The sequence below is a fragment of the Bos mutus genome, chromosome 22, assembly GCF_027580195.1.
Source record: "Bos mutus isolate GX-2022 chromosome 22, NWIPB_WYAK_1.1, whole genome shotgun sequence".
NCBI lineage: Eukaryota > Metazoa > Chordata > Mammalia > Artiodactyla > Bovidae > Bos > Bos mutus.
This window is the reverse complement of record NC_091638.1, coordinates 15,530,272-15,544,419: the sequence shown is the minus strand read 5'-3', so window position 1 is coordinate 15,544,419 and position 14,148 is coordinate 15,530,272. Positions and strand designations below refer to the sequence as shown.

Genomic DNA, 14,148 nt, shown 5'->3' with positions numbered 1-14,148 from the left:
AAATTGAGCCTTTAAAGTAAATCCGTAAGAGTAGGATATATAGTGATTTGCTTCTTTCTCCTAAGAATAGAATGCAGAAAACAGGAAATATTCAGATTTAAGGACTTCCTGAAATATTTAACTAAAGGAAGGTAACCATTTCATGTTGATAACAGCTCTAAGAATATAAGTAGTTAATTCTACTGAATTCATAATGAATCAAAATTAAAGTACAGATATTAAAATTCAGCAACAAATATCGAGGACATGGTATGGTCAAAGCACAAAAATGTGGAGCATCACAAAGTCCCATAACTCATATGATTGTCAAATGGTAGAATTGAAAAGCCTGTAGAAAAGACCCTGTCCCAAAGGCAGACTGTACAGTCTAAGGAAAGGGTCATTAGCTATGGTTGTTACCTTCCAAAGTGGTCTCCAGTGACCCCTGCCTCCTGGCGTCCATACCCTGGGAGTCCCCACCAACCCTCTACTCTGTTTGGTCTGTGTAATCAGTAGAGTACTGCAGAAGTGTTGGTATGTCTCTTCTGGGGCTAGGTCATAAGACAGACATTGTGGCTTCTGCCCTCTTCTCCCTCGTGGATCATTTGCTTTTGGGAAGTTAGCTGCCATGCTGTGAGAACACTCTACATTAGGTAGGTCATCCAGAGGACACAACTGCTGGTTGGCCCCAGAGGTGGATGTAGGCAGTCGAGGCTCCTCAGCCCTCCCCCGTCCTTGGAGTGTACGTTCTGCCCACCATTCCCACACTGGGAGCGGTTTCAAGGACGCAGCCTTGAGGGAGTCATGTCTTGTGCCTGTGACTGAACACAGTGAAAGCCTTTATATTAATTTTTAAGGTTTTGATGGGTGGATGCAGAGATCTTGCAGCCATCCAAGACAAGCGTTGTCTGTAATTTCTTTTGTTTATTAAAATTTCCCCCTAGCAGTCTGGAGTGCTCTTCCCCTTTCTTTGGTCTCTCTTTGCCCGCCGTGTAAGGGGGCCAGTCACCTGGGGGATTCCTGAAGTTGCAGACCAACACTCAGGCCACCAGTGGAGAGGCCCACATGACTAGGAATGTGATTGACCACCAATAGCCACGTGAACAAACCATCTTGGAAGCACATAGTCTAATCCAGGGGTTGGCAGACTTTTTCTGTAAAAATATAGTAAATACTTTAGGTGTGTGGGCCATAGACTCTCTCTTGAACCTACTCAGTCCTGCTATTACAGAGCAAAAGCTGCCATGCCCAGTATGGGAATGAAAGGAAGAGACTGTGTTCCAATAAAACTTTATTTACAAGAACAGGCAGTAGGCCAGGTTTGGCCTGAGGACTGCAGCTTATCACCCCTCCTGTAGCCTGTCAAGCCTTCAGAAGACTGCAGTCACTGCCTGTGTTCTGACTGAAGCTTCCTGAGAGTCCCTGAGCCAGAGCCACCCAGCTGCTTCCAAATTCCTGAGAATAAATACTTAATGTTTAAGCCACTAAGTTTTGAAGTATTTTGTCACACAATAGTAGATAACTAAATAGGTAACTAATCCAGGAAAGGAGGCTGGCTGACAGATGAACGAAGCTTGGCTGTGAGTTGATAACTATTGAAGCTAGGTGGTGGGTAGCACCATGGAGGTTCATTATATTATTATCTCTACTTCTGTGTAATAAAAGGTTAAAAGGAATCCCAAAAAAACAGAAAAAGAAACTATTAGAGAATTATCTAAAATCAGAGCATCAATAAATCCTGGTGCTTGTGCTGCTCACCCATGTCTCTGGCTCTGAACCCTGTGTTCTCTTGGCCCCCTCTTCTAGCAAAGCCTTGGCTGTTTGCCTGTATTTTTCCATCGATTCATTGCCACATTAATACTTTCAACTTAATATCCAAGATAGTTCTTTGAACTTTGATGCCATTGCTGCCGTTGAACCATCTTTGAGGCTTTTCCACTTTATTCCTCTACACTGTTGTTGCTGTTCAGTCACTAAGTTGTGTCCAACCCTTTGCGACCCCGTGGACTGTAGCCCACCAGGCTCCTCTGTCTCCTCTGTCCATGGAGTTTTTCCAGGCGTGAGAACTGGAGTGGGTTGCCATTTCCTTCTCTAGAGGATCTTCCTGGACGAGGGAACGAACCCACTTTGGAAACAAACCCCTGCTTTGGCAGGCGTACTCTCTACCTCTGAACCACCTGGGAAGCCCCTCTTTACACTGTAGACTGTAAAAAACAGTCATTACCGAGAGATGGAGCCCTGTTCAAAGATCTACAGAGTCCAGCCTTGACATGACCTGGGGTATAATAATAGTTTACATTCTTACTGATCTTGGCTCTCAGGAGGATACTAGCAAATCCAATACCTTAATGAATTCTTACACAGCCTGGGAGGGTAGGTCTGGCAGGTTTCACTCTAGCATTTTATAGATGAGAAATTTGGAGACTCAGAGTTTAAATGGCCTTCCCTGGTGACTCAGACAGTAATGAAATCAACTACAATGCAGGAGACCTGGGTTCAATCCCTGGGTCTGGAAGATCCGCTGGAGACGGGAGTGGTTACCCACTCCAGTGTTCAGCAGGGTCCAGAATCTAGCCTCTGGTCCAGTGTTCTTTCTTCCTCCCTGTACCACCTCTCCCGGGCTTGAGGAGAAGCAGGTAGAATTTGACTTCAAATGAAATGACTATGTGAAATACCTCACACAGCACTTGGTACATGGGCTCTCAGTCAGTGTGTTTACATTCCCTTTAAAACACCTTCGAAATTGGAAATCACCTTGACAGGGTTTTAACTGGCAGTATAAATGATAATGTGTTAATTGTTAGGTGCATGAAATAGATATTTGAAATAACCTATCTTTTGATTGATTACACTGATCCCCAAAAGGGTTCTTGTGTTTGATTCAGAGAACAGGTCTGGATTATTCTGCTTCTGTAGTTCCCCAGGACAATCATGAAATAAGCTTTAGTGTTAGATTTTGAACAGCTCATGCTTTCTGTACACTTAACCAAATGTCCTTGGTGATGACATTTACAAATGAGATACAACTTTGAGAACAGGCGAAGAAGGTAGTGGGAAAGCAGAGAGCAAAATGCCAAATGTGAAAAAATACCTCTGAATGCCAAAACTCAGTTCACCAGGACATCATTTCTCTCCTTTCTTCTTTCAGAGATCTGTCTAAATAATGTTGTGTGTTCCTATCCTTAGCATGTGGTTAGGAGGAAATGAATTTTTCCATCAAACATTTTTGAGTTTTCATTTCTTTCCTTCCTATTGGTGGCAGTCCTTTTAGATAAAGTCTACAAGGCACTTACTACTGGCCAGGTAACTTTGTTTTCAGGGCTGTAGCTTTATATCCTTCATTCTCCCCCCACCCTAAGGCAAATTTGGGGAAAAAATCTCATTTGTTTGGAATCTTATATTGTTATTTTATTTGTTATTTTGAATCTTAAGTTTCTCTCCAGTTCTTCATTCAAGTTGCTTAAAGCAGTGTTTTTGTGGGTAGATTTGCAGCTTCTTTTGTTTAAATTGTTTTGGGAAAAAAATGATAATCGTATTTTAAATTTGCAAGTCTGGTTTTAGTCATAGGCACGAGAGAAAAATGAGCTGCCAAATGTCTGGAAAACACAACTCCAACCTCCTCTACTTTCACATGTGATAAATACTGCTTTGAGTAGAAACAGAAAAATCCAGATTGTTTTTTTTAAACTTCTTGGACTAATGGATTCACCATTTTTTAAGGTATGTTGTAGAAAACCATTTGCAAAAACTTGAATCTGGTTTATTTAAACTGTATGCAGGATAGCATGCACAAATCATTGTGAAAATGATCTGTGATTAAACAATTACAGTCAGAACAGTGTACTAAGGAATTGTAATTCTCACAGTCTCTACCAAAATACTGACCTTAAAGGAAGTGTGTAGATCCTCTGAGGATGTACAGTGTGCCAGGAACTGGGTGGGTGGTTTGCAAATGGCTTTTGGCATCAGGTATAGGTGTCTTGGGAATTCCAGCTTTACCATTACTGAGTAACTGGACAAGTTCCGAAACCTCTCTGGGCCTCAGTTTCATCCTCTGTAAAATGGGCATAATGTCAGGAACAAACACATGGGGTGAGCAAGTAGATGGAGGCACAAATCAGAGCCTCTAAATCTATGGCTTTTCTACCATTTTCTACCATAGAACAAATGGGTATAAAGAACAGACTTTTTTTTAATTGGAATACAGTTGCTTCACAATGTTGTGTTAGTTTCTGCTGTGTAGTAAAGTGAATCAGCTATATGTATGCATATATCCCCTCCCTCTCGAACCTCCCTCCCACCCCAGTCCTCTAGGCTGTCACCAGGCTGAGGTCCCTGTGCTTTGCAGCAGGTTCCCACTAGCTGTCTGTTTTACACATGGTAGTGGTTATACATCCCAGTTTCCCAATTCATCCCACCTTCCCCTTCCTGCTCTGTGTCCACATATCCATTCTCTACATCTGCGTCTCTATTCCTGCCCTGCAAATAGGTTCTTCTGTACCATTTTTCTAGATTCTACCTATATGTGTTAATATATGATGCTTGCTTTTCTCTTTCTGATTTACTTCACTCTATATGACAGACTCTGGGGTCCATATATATCTCTAAAAATGATCCAATTTTGTTCCTTTTTATGGCTGAGTAATATTCCATTATATATATGTACCACATCTTCTTTATCCATTCCTTTATCCTTTATCCATTCCATATCCATGTTAATGGACATCTGAGTTGTTTCCGTGTCTTGGGTATTGTACAGAGTGTTGCAGTGAACATTGGAAGGTATGTATCATTTTTACTTATGGTTTTCTCAGGGTAAATAACAGACTTCTCAGTGGAGTGCCACAAGAAACTTTTGGCCACTAGGAAATAAAATCCTCCTTTTTAATAGTTCATCCATGGAGATCCTGCCGAAGAGAAATAACTACTTACTTTGAAAATTGCCCTGCTTTCTGGCAATGAGCAGTCTTGGATCCCTCCAAGCCCTGGGATTCCTTAAAAATTGTTGCTGTCCAGCTGTATTTTAACCCCTAACAAGCCCTCTTGAAATTCTAATCAACAAAAATTAATTTGGATTTCAAGTGGATTCTGGAAGTGAAGAGTGGTGGCAGGTCACCGGATGGCACCCCTTCCTTCAGAAATCACAGTGGGGCTCTCAATGGATGGTTCTTCTTGGGCTCATGCTTGAAAGTCTTTGCTCATTCAGTGGCAGAATTCACTGAGTGGTAGAAATGAATTAGAGCCTAGAGTTTCTCATAAGAATAATGATATTAATTCACCATGATAGAGCTGAGCTCCAGGTATAAAATTCTATAGAATCTTTGCGTGCCAGTCAGCCGCTGTTCTCCTTTCTTTTACCCCCTCCTCCCACTCCTCATCTTTATCTCTTCTTTCTTTTTCAGTTTTCCAAGAAAGGAAAAGGGCAGAGTAGCCACTCTGAATTCGTTGATGTCCAAAAGCCTTCCCTTAACCTTCATTCTTTGTCTTTGGGTTACTAGTTGGAACCTCTTTTTTTGGCTTCATTTCCTTTTAGTAAATTATCCTGCTTTTCCTTCCATTTATCTTTGCAGGGGCTCGTGCATCCCTTTTGTTCTGCTGTTTCTGTCTTTCAGCCTTCTAGGACTTAGTCTCACACCCTTTCCAGGGATGAGCTCAGGCCCAGAGGTCTGTGCTGCCAGCCAGCCTTCCTGCTGGGGAAGCTGTTGAGGATTACGTCCGTCATAAGGCCTGGCTTCTCTGAATGGTTGTGGTGGAGGGGATTGTTGTGTGGTTGGGGGCTTCAGAGCCCTGCCTTTTCAGCTGCAAGTGGCCCACGCTGGCCAGGCAGGCTTGGTGAAGCCCTCCCAGTGCCACTGATCCCTGCGGGTGTCCCAGGGGACACACAGGCTGCTTTCCTGGTAAGAGCAGGTGAGGTGAGAATGGGTCTGATTCAGACCCTGCTGTCAGGGACGCAGCCCTGCAGCCCACTTAATTGCCTGTTCTCTGAAGAAAATGCTCTGCCTCCGTGGATGATTGTATAATTTTTCACTTGTAAGGGTTGCCCCACTAGATGCAAACAAGGAACGTGTCTTTAACTGAACTGGAACCAGAAAGGTTCACACATTCTAGGGTGGAGAAAACTCTATGTTCATCCTCTCCTGTGGCCTCTTTTATAGTCAGACATAGGCACAGAAACGTGGAAAGTAGGACTGAACAGGAAACAAAAAGTGGAGCGTTTGAGGTCTCCCACAGCTGCGGCCTCCAGACATATCTGGACTGTTGTAATCCCAAGTACAGGCTGTTTTTATGGCTCTATCATAGCCAAGATTTTGTTTGAGATCATAGTGCACATCATTTTCATTGTTCAAACAAGGCAGGGAATAAAGGCCATTGTTTGCCTCGTGTATGGTTTCTTTCATTTGATGAAAAAGGAGTACTCTCTCTCTGACTGAGAAGTGGTACTAGAGCGCCTCCCTGTAAAGATGAGCATTTGATTGAGAAGGGCCAAGAGCCATCCAGAGTGGGAACCGGGCGCTCCATAGGTCTGGCTGCTAAGTGGGCTGGTGCCTCAGCCATTGACTGTTGTCAGCCACTGTCAGCGGTCACACTGGGACGATGGTGCCACCAGGGCTCTGGGCTGACAGCTCTCATGACCGCCTTTCCACGTTCTCTTACAACTCTCTGCTCTGGCATTTCCGATTTGCCACATTTTTACTCACCATTCTTCAGCCTTCTTCAGATTCCCACTCGAGCCCTGTGTTCTTGGTTAGAGGGTGGATGAGTGGTAACTAGTTAGTATCACTATCTAGTATAAGTAGTTAGCATCACTGAGTTAGTATCACCAACTCAGAGGGCAGAGTGGGTTTGGTTTTCATTCATGTGTCCTTGTGTGACCTGGTTGTTTTTCCATCCCTGGCTTCAGGAATCTTAAATTTAAGTCATGAGCTTGTGACGGTTCAGACGTGTCTGTTATTTGGACTTGAGAATTCCCGGGTAGTCCAGTTGTCAGGACTTGGCACTTTCACTTCTGAGAGTGCAGGTTCAATCCAGAGTTGGGGAACTAAGATCCCACAAGCTGCGCAGTGCGGCCTTAAAAAAAAAAAAAAAAGATATTAAAAAATTTAATAAAATACTTATACACATCACCCCTCTAGTACCTGGGCCTGTGCTGTAGACAGACACAGGGCACTCACATCAAACAGTTTCACGGTAGAGAGAAAACATCGAAGTTCCTGAGAGTTAATTACATCTTAACACAGTGGCAGTCTTGGGAAGAAGTCTGCCACTTCCCAAATCTTGGGAAGAAATTGTTGGTTAGCCCATAGTTAATCCCCTTGAAACTAAGTTTTCTGAGAAGCAGTGGCTCGACTCCAGGATGTTCTTGTTGCGGCGCTGCAGTACAGATGGAGCCATCTTTCAATGGGCCTCCACTAGGCGTGAAGCCTCCTGCTTGTTTGCAGCCCAGGCATACACTATCCACTGTTCTGGGCACCCTGACGATGGCATCACTCCATGGAGAGTCAGGACGAACGGGAGCCTCATGGAGACTCCCCCCAGCCTGCTCTGTGAGTTACCTCAAGTGTGTTTCCATCGATTTGATTAGGGAACAAAGAACCAAAGAAAAATAGAATGTCTTTTCAAAACTGAGCCCCACTCCTCTGCCAGCCCCCTGGGCTTCCCAAGGATTAAATCTCATTTAATCTTCCTTCATCAGAGACATCAGTGTTTGCTTTCAGACACACAAAGTCATGAGTCTTCAGCTGGAAGACAGTGGCCAAAATCAGTATGATCTGCTTTTGAAGGAATGTGAATGGGGAGGCAAGTTTCTCTCATGGGAAAATTACAAGACACCAAGGTGGTATGAAGTGTGGCACCAGAGTCGGCTGGGTTGCCCTCTGGTCCCTAGTGTAGCACCCAGTACATCCTGGATTAATGTGTCAGTCAGATGGCATCGGTGCCTGTCCAGTTACCCAGCACCAGCTCTCTTCCAGGGTAACTACATTCACGTGTAATAGCAAATCGCATCACTTATTGCCAAGGCCGTAGATGTGACGGTTGAGGTAATCATTAGTTTTCAGTGCACACACCAGAACCTCGTCATGGAATGTCTTTTTATAAGTGAACCAGTGAGGAAGGTGTTAGCTTCTATCTGTCACATCCCCAGAACCACGATCATTTATCAAGAGTCATCAGAGGAAAGTGATCCTTCAGACCGCTTGCGGTCATATTCTCCACCTGGAAACGGTCACAGAAAACATCTTTTTTGCAAGTATAGCACCGTTGTACTCAGAGTAGAAGTCCTAATGCAGCTCAGTGCAGAGGGCTGGCGCACATGTCTCTGCCTGTTAAGATGGGTGAGGCTAATAGGGTGCAGTGGGCTTGGAGACGTTCCTGCATCATTAGTCTTACAAAAGGTACATCGTGCTTCCTTATGGTTTTTAAGAGCACATCAAAAATAGTTTACTATGCTGCTGGCTTGGAATGTCTATTTTTTTTTTAAGAGAATTTAAATTCAGAAGGACTCAGGATATTGCAGCCATAGAATGTTTCATTACCATCTAGGTAATGGAATTCAAGTAGTATCACCCAGCAGAATCAGATATGGGGCCAGCAAGAAGATATTAATATTTTAAAATATATTTTAAAACGACAGTAATACAATGTATTTAAAATTACTTGGAGGGAAAATCTTCTTGACATAACTTTGTAGTAAATACCCTTGAAAAACACAACTTGTACAACATTCTCATTCCCTTTGTTTTTACCTTTTTCTCAGCATATGTTAAATATAGAAGATTTTGTGAGGCAGGAAAAGGTTAGATCATCTCACAGAGTAGAATATATCTTATTGTTCATTTTCCAAAGCAAATAGTGTGGTGGTATCCCAGCTTCTCATCTAACACAAGTGAAGGACACAAATCATTCTCTTCCTCCTTTGAATCTTCTTCTCAAAGGATGGATCCTCAGGAGTAATAATGCTGACAAAGAATAATATTCGTATGTAATGTAAAAAGTTGTAAAAAGTCAACCCCCACTTAAAGACACTTAGCTTTGATAGTGCTTTTTGTTAACACGACATTCACCCTGAGTAAGAGATACAAATTGTATGGGTTAGTTTTTTGATCTGACTCACAGTTTAGTAATGTTGTATGCATATGCTCTTGAATGGATTTCTTGTTTGTTATTAACTGTTCTTCTATTGTATATTAAAATCAAGTGGTAAAATTCCTTCTCTTTCTTGGGAGCAGTTAGTTAAAAGTAACATGAACTATGTTTTGTATCTGAGGAAACAGGATTCTGAAAGATACAGATGCTCAGCTACAGAGGAAGTAAGAGCGGTGCTTCCTCTTTTTGCTGGTGGCCTCAGCCCCAGCTGTTCCACGTCTGGTCCTCTCCCATGGATGCTGGCTATCTGGGCACTGGTGGTGGTGATGTGTGTGTTTAAATCGGCGTCATCAGATAGTGCTGAATACTTCATAGTTAAGGTAACTTGAAAGCAAGAAGAGGTTGATGTTGGACAAGTATTGTAACCAATCAGGAAATACCTGGAGTACAGAACTCTTACCCTGTGATCAAGTATAAGCGAAGAGCCAGCAAGAGGGTGAGCCAGTCCTGTCCCCAGGGCCAGGTGCCCGCGTGGGTCTGTTCACTGGGTGAGGGTGAGGAGCTCTGCAGTTTGACTCACTCACTCAGCAGACACACTGTGCACCTTTGAGGTGCCTTAAACATGGGGCAGTGTGAGAGGAGCAGATTGGGACATGGTATATATCCGTTATATCTCTTAAGTGCTGGTAAAAATTCTTCACTTGCCAGACCCTTAAATTATGCCTTTGAATTCCTCAAAGGAGGAAGCACTTGGGTTGAAAGTCAAACCCATTTTAAAAATCACAGTATATACTGCTGGTTTTCCTTATGTCTTTATTTTCATTTGGTGTCTTAAAAAGTACAGAAATTATCATTTCTAAGGACTATAATAATATAACCCAGACCTCTAAGGTGTACTTAATAAATTAACTATGCTTGTAAATCAGTTTTTAGAAGAACTAAGATTCTTCTTTTACATCACTGGGGAAGTCTCTCTGACCAAGAACTGCTCATGACGGTAACAAGCAGTGTCGTCTCGAGGTTCCCTTTGCTAGCGTTAGGAACTCACATCCCTGACTTGTGACTTTAAAGGGTACGTGGACTTTGCCACCGTTTTTTTTTTAGGGACACTTTCTTTTTAGCAGGACTGTGATGTAGAGTGTGTCGCCAGGCTCCCCTCTCACCCTGGGGGAAGGTGTCACCTGCCCTCTTCCTGGACTCTGCCTCCCTCTCTCCTCTCGGTCCAGCTCCCGCTCTGTGGCCACAGCTGCTCTCCCAGATGTAAGCATAACGCTGCATCATGCTCCTGCTCAGAGTCCTTCAGCACCTCCGCCTTCCTCAGGAGGCACCTGGCCCCTCACTGTCCCGTGTTTCCGCCTCACTTCCCCACTCAAACCCTCTGCCCGGCCGCACAGAACGGCACTCTGGTCCCAGGACACCCCTGGCCTTCTCCCTTTGCACGTCCTCTTCCTTCCGCTGGCTCCCGTGTCCCCTTGTCTTCCTGGCAGCTCTTCTCTTTGAAGGCTTGTGGGCATGGCCCCAGGGAGGCTGTCACTTGCAGGCACGGGTCCTGCCCCCTGTGCTCTCTGCTGTACACCCCTGTGTCCTGGATGGGCCGCAGCTAGAGTGTGGCTCCTCTGTGTGTGCTCAGGACCCAACTTGTTGTGGACGTGCCTTCTAGAGTGACATCTTCCCCCTTGACCTGGCGACCCCCTGTTTGTATGACTGTTTACCCAGAGAAGGTAGTACCATCTTTGTGAAGGATCCTGAGGGACAGGCCCTGTTTCTGGGAGCAGAGAAGGATGGAGTGGGGAGAGAAACATTTTAGTTGGGATTAGAACCCCTGCAGTCAGTTTGACACATTCCTTGGGTTAGGGCCATGGTCCCCAACTTTTTCTGGAACCAGGAACTGGTTTCATGGAAGGCAGGTTTTCCACAGACTAGGGAACGGGAGAGGGATTGTTTCCAGATGATTCAAGCATATTACTTTTATTGTGCGCTTTATTTCTATTATTACATCAGATATATAGTGAAATAATTCTAGAACTTGCCATAATGCAGAATCGTTGGAAGCCCAGGTGGTAATGAGAATGACGGGGAGTGGCTGTAAATAGAGATGAAGTGTCTCTCACTCACCCACCGCTTACTTCCTGCTGTGTGACCCAGGGGTTGGGGACCCCTGGGTCAAGGGACCTTAACCAGCAGCCTCCTAGGGGTTTATGATGCTGAAGCCTGAATTCCAGTCTGAGCTCTGAGTGGAGAAGCCATGGTGGAAGCTTGGGTGAGTCTCCCAGCCTTGGCTTCTTTGTTCCCATCACTAAACCCATAACTGGGCCACGCGATCACTCAGGTGTCCCTGTTGTTACGGGGCATCAGCTCTTACAGAGATTTGGCCTGCACACTGTGCGGTAGGGTGAGCCACCGGGCTTCCCCTTGGGTGTTCAAACAGTAGTCCTGTGGCCAGCTGCACCGTTGTCCAAAGCTGCTCGTGAGCCCGTTGATGGAGAGCGAACAGTACCCGGGATTTAGTGTTCACTTCATCTTTCTTGCTTTGTGGGTAACAAGGGATATGAAGCAGCAGTTTGCTTTTGGGAGAGATGTCCAGCACACGTGTGTTTAGAGTGCATTCTGCATGTTTTGGCTGCCAGGAGTTGGTTGTCACACAATTCAAGATGTAAGCCCTCCAGTGTCGTTAATACTTGATGTTCCTGTCAGCCGGTTATGTGTGCAAGACACAATTCTGCAAGTACTGGTTACATTATGAGCATAACAATATGACTTTTGTTTCAGATTTTGCAATAAACAGGTGATGATGGCTCCTTTTTTTTTTTTTTTAAACCTCCCAGATCTCAGTGTTGCAGGATTTAAAGACTGGCCTCCGAAAATGTGGTCATGATAGTTTTAAGTAAATATCCGACTTGGAAACGAGTCGAGTGGTGAGTGGACACATTTGCGGACTGTGTGGCCCTGGTGTTTCCTTCTTGTTTCTGAGTCATGCCGGGTCCCCCTCAGCAAGCGCCACTCCAGCTCCAGGGGGCGGGCGCGGCCCCTCGGGAGCAGGAGTCTTATGTCGTCCTGCACCCAGGCCCGTCTCCATCTGGAGGCCTGTTTCAAAGGGGCCTGAGGGCGGCACTGAGTCCGTTGCCATGGCAGGTGGGCTCACTCCTGCTCCAGCTGTGACTGATGTGTGTTTATCCTAGGAGCTGTGTGTGATCAGCTTCCTCATATGCTGACAGGGCCCTCTCCATTGTCCTGATTTCTTTCTTTTCTTTCTCCTTCTCCACAGTACACTTTCAAGAACAGTTAACATTATTTTGCCTTACCTACAGTGCCACTTGAAATAAATTAGAGGAAAACTGTTTTTCTCTTCAGGCCAGAACTAGGTAATTAACGTTTGACAACGTAGCTGATGAAAATATAGCAATATCAGATACATCTATCAATGGTTAGGCAATAATAAGTATACATTTTCTGGAGAAGGACATGGCTACCCACTCCAGTATTCTTGCCTGGAAAATTCTGTGAATATAGGAGCTGCAGGCTACAGTCCATGGGGTCACAAAGAGTCAGACACAACTGAGTGACTCACACACACACAAGGATACATTTTAGGTTCTTTGGGGAAAACCTACAGTTTAAAAAAGGTTTAAGAAGTTTTCCAATTTCTCATAAGTTAACACAAAGTTTTGAATCTTGATAAAGTCCTAACACTGAATTTACAGAAGGTCATTGGGACTTCCTGGGTCAAGGTGATCAGTCTCACATCGTATCTGCCTCCTCCCTGTAAACTGCTTCAGGAATTCATGAGTCCTTCCTCTAATTAAGATGCAGCATCCCGGGACTTCCCTGGAAATCCAGTGGTTGGGACTCCATGCTTCCAATGCAGAGACCAAGGGTTTGATTCCTGGTCAGGAAACTCAGATACCACATGCCTCGCAGCATGGCCAAATTAAAAAAAAAAAAAAAAGATATAGCATCCTGTTTATCCCAAGATTTCTCTAGATTGGATCGCTTGGAACTATAGTGTTTCAGTTCAGTTCCGTTGCTCAGTCATGTCCGACTCTTTGCAACCCCATGAATCGCAGCACGCCAGGCCTCCCTGTCCATCACCAACTCCCAGAGTCTATCCAAACCCATGTCCATCGGGTCAGTGATGCCATCCAGCCATCTCATCCTCTGTCGTCCCCTTCTCCTGCCCCCAATCCTTCCCAGCATTAGGGTCTTTTCCAGTGAGTCAACTCTTCACATGAGGTGGCCAAAGTATTGGAGTTTCCTCTTCAGCATCCATCGTTCCAGTGAACACCCAGGACTGATCTCCTTTAGGATGGACTGGTTGGATCTCCTTGCAGTCCAAGGGACTCTCAAGAGTCTTCTCCAACACCACAGTTCAAAAGCATCAATTCTTCGGCGCTCAGCTTTCTTTGCAGTCCAGCTCTCACACCCATACATGACTACTGGAGAAACCATGGCCTTGACTAGACGGACCTTTGTTGGCAAAGTAATGTCTCTGTTTTTAAATATGCTATCTAGGTTGGTCATAACTTTCCTTCCAAGGAGTAAGTGTCTTTTAATTTCATGGCTGCAGTCACCATCTGCAGTGATTTTGGAGCCCCCCAAAATAAAGTCTGACACTGTTTCCACTGTTTCCCCATCTATTTCCCATGAAGTGATGCCATGATCTTAGTTTTCTGAATGTTGAGCTTTAAGCCAACTTTTTCATTCTGCTCCTTCACTTTCATCAAGAAACTATAGTGTTTAGATGTGACCAAAGGGTAGCATTTCTGAAAAGTATAGAGCTGCCAAAATCCTGCAAAACTAGGAAGAGTTTTCCAGAAGAGCTACATACAGGCAACACACAGGAATTTTATGACTTTGCCTAAGATTGAAAGGATATTAGGTCAATTTACAGATGAAAATTATGGCCCGTGTTTGAGACATTTTCTCAGTTTGCTTTTATTTAAGACCATAAAAATTTTGGAGATAATTTCTGCTTAACTATTCATGTATTCAGTGCACCAAGAATGTAGCATAAATAGCTTATAGCTTGAATACTGTGTTTTCTATTGCCCTGTAACCATGAGCACAAACTTAGATGCTTAAAACAAC

General features: G+C 44.3%; 1 protein-coding gene across 3 annotated transcripts in view; it reads left to right on the top strand.

Annotated features, from left to right (window-relative positions):
* Window positions 1-14,148, top strand: part of ANO10 (anoctamin 10) — a 218,474-nt gene that overhangs the window by 172,487 nt on the left and 31,839 nt on the right. The gene's annotated exons all lie outside the window — the stretch shown is intronic.